Source organism: Gavialis gangeticus, unplaced genomic scaffold (genome assembly GCF_001723915.1).
Source record: "Gavialis gangeticus isolate Ggan-Ray unplaced genomic scaffold, GavGan_comp1, whole genome shotgun sequence".
NCBI lineage: Eukaryota > Metazoa > Chordata > Crocodylia > Gavialidae > Gavialis > Gavialis gangeticus.
The window spans coordinates 191,548,324-191,551,237 of NW_017729032.1; the positions used below are offsets into that span (position 1 = coordinate 191,548,324).

At 48.0% G+C, this 2,914-nt stretch overlaps 1 protein-coding gene across 2 annotated transcripts in view; it reads left to right on the plus strand.

Annotated features, from left to right (window-relative positions):
* IL1RAPL1 (interleukin 1 receptor accessory protein like 1) overlaps positions 1-2,914 on the plus strand; it is a 1,649,761-nt gene that overhangs the window by 813,939 nt on the left and 832,908 nt on the right. The window lies entirely within an intron of this gene.

The window sequence follows — 2,914 nt, forward strand, 5'->3', positions numbered from 1 at the left end:
AAACCCCCAAATTAATTTTCCCAGCTCCGGCCCTGAAAAAAAAAAAAAAAAAAAAAAGTCTTACAGCACTTCCAGATGTCCAGATTCAGGCTCTGGGAGGCCCAAAAGAGAGGAGGAGTCCCAGAGCTGGGGGACTGCTACTACATGTACACATTTATACATGGAAGGCATCATACTAGGAAGTTTACGGTTTTCCATGCTATAAAACTCTTTCCTAACTGTCCAGGACCAAAACAATGTTGTATTTCACATTTGTCTTGGGTACAGGATTGACTCTTGCTCATTGTGTACCTCAGACCAATGTAATCTAGAACAAAGCTGTTCACATGGTAGCCCGTGAAGAGGTAATGTGTGGCCTCTGTGGCTTCCACCTGGCCCTGCTGTTCCTATTACTCCAGCTGCAACAGCACCAGGCATCTCAGTGCTCCTCTGGCTTCTCATGCTGGCTTCTGCTCCAGGGGGTGGTGTAGCAGTGCCTACAGCTCATGTGCAGCACAGGGCCACAAGTGAAATTAAAGGAAGCAAAAGCTGAGAGTGCCAGCCCATGTATGCAGTCCAACTGGGTGAGGGAGCACCCACCCACATGTGCGTGTTCAGTCTAGGAGGCCTTTCCTCCCTGCTAGTGTTTTCCCCCACAGTGTGCAGCCCATGGACATGTGGCCCCTGGTTGCTTTGTAGTTGGATAGCTTTGGTTTACAAGAAGGAAAGCTGTGTTTGCTGAAAAGAAAGGAGCATTTTGGTGACAGGTTGTTTGGGAAAAAGATGCTTTTAAACAGCTTCAGAGAGGTTTGTACTGTTACAATAATTCCCTGGAGAGATGGATTAATGGTGGGTGTGCAGGTGAGATGCTCAAACGGGCATGATAAATGCTGCTTATCAGGTGATGTCATCAGCCCACAAGTGATTTTTGCAGAGAAGCATTTTGGTGCTAGATGTTGTTCACTACATTTTGCCATTATAGTACCAGAAGGCATCATTTGAATGCTTAAAAAAAAAAAGGAAAACTGCAAGAGTAAATGAGGTAATGTAGCTGAACTGGCTTGGGGGTGGGAACAAAAGAGATGGTGCATATTAACATAGTGTGTTTAAGCAGAGAGGAGAGAATTAAATGCATTGTATTATTGTCTCTCTTGGGCCCCTGGCACATGTTACCCTTAATTTAATTAACCAGCTAATCACCTCTTAAGTTGCTACCTGGCCACACATTAATGCAATTATTGGCATGATAAGACCAGGAATAAGCCACAAAGTCATTACACATTTTGTGGCTGGTTCCTATCATGCCATTAATTGGACATGTGGCCAGGCTGAGGCTCCCAGACCTGGGGGCACAGCTGAGAGCCCAGTTACCTGACTGAGGCTCCCAGCCCCAAGAGTGCATTATCTACTCTTGCAGCTGGGAGCCCCATGATATGACCCAGGCTCCCAGAGTCAGCTGAAGGGTTTCCCACCTATGGGAGCATGCTACTTGTCAGGGCAGGGGGAGCCTGGCATCATGATCCCAGGTGCTCCAGCAATAAGGCAGGAGGGGATCTGCTGCACATGTGGCCAGGCAAGAAGCATGATTGTGGGCATCACGCACTAGATCCCAATGTGCTTTTACTTGCATGTCTGCCAAGGGCTTTAGTTTTTGCTTTATAATGTAACCACTCCAAATAAGTTTCAATAATAACTTTATATGTCAGTGTTCTCTTGTTGGTCCCCTAATTTATAAGTTACTCTGTTCTCTTACTGTTAGCTGTTCGGAGCCTTATTGGAAAAGGCAGCATATAAATCACACAAATAAAAATGTATTCCCTCTTGGTAATACATGTGTATTTAAACAGACACAGACAGAGTATGTCTATTGAAAACATACTCAAGCAGGAAAGCATTAGCTTAATGAGATACATATGGAATTGCAATAATTTACTGTGTTGCAGAAGTTGTCCTTAATAGTCAAAGTTTTGGGGCTGTACTGGAGTTCTTAGGGATTCATTTTCAAGTAGTCGTTTGTGATAGGGATTTACCAGCTTCTACTATGTATGAATATATGATTACCAGGGATTCGAGTTTTCTGTTCACCATGAAAAAATGCAGTCAAACCCAGATTTTCTCATTTTAAGGAGAAAAACTCAGACTTTCTCCTTTAAAGAAGAAAAATGTTGGAAATGGTGGGTTTCCCTTTGCAGCCTGGCAGAGTTTTAGCGTGGAAGGGGCTGGTGAAGCAGAAGGGTGGTCAGGCAGAGGACATCATGTGCATGTGCGCATGCACAAGGCCACCAGGCAGCCTGCAAAGAAGCTCCCTGCAGATAAGTCAGGAGAGGGGGGGATTGATTCCCCCCCCAATACTGCAGGAGGGAGGGAGTTGGGAGGGCTGGGACTGCTGTCCAGCTGGGGTCCTGCTTGGGGTCAGAATTCATGACTGCAGGGCCCAGGTAGGGAGTGGGGGAAAGGGGATCTATCTCCCCACCACTGCATGCAAACCCAAGGGGGCACAAGGGACATGTGCCCCGCAAATCTATGTGCAGGGTGGGGTGGGCTGCCTGCTGCAGCCTCGGAGCTCCCTGCCCTCCTGCCGTCCCCCCAGGGTTTCTGCGGTCCCAGTGCAGCAAGGCAGAGTGAGGTGGGATAGCTCAGTGTCACCACTGCAAGCCCTGGGACACCATGGCCCAAGGGGTGTCCATCCCGACAAGAAGCAAGGGGGGCAGGAGTGTCCGAAAGCCCCCCTGGCTCACCAAGGGTGTCTGGGACTGCCTGCTTGCCAAAAAGGCGGCGTACGCCCGGTGGAAGGGGGGTGAAATCTCCAAAGAGGAGTATACCTCCTCAGCTCGGGCCTGTAGGCGAGCTGTTAGGAAGGCCAAGGTGGACATGGAGCTCGGACTAGCATCCAAGATTAAGGATAACAAAAAGTCCTTTTTCAAATATATTGGGA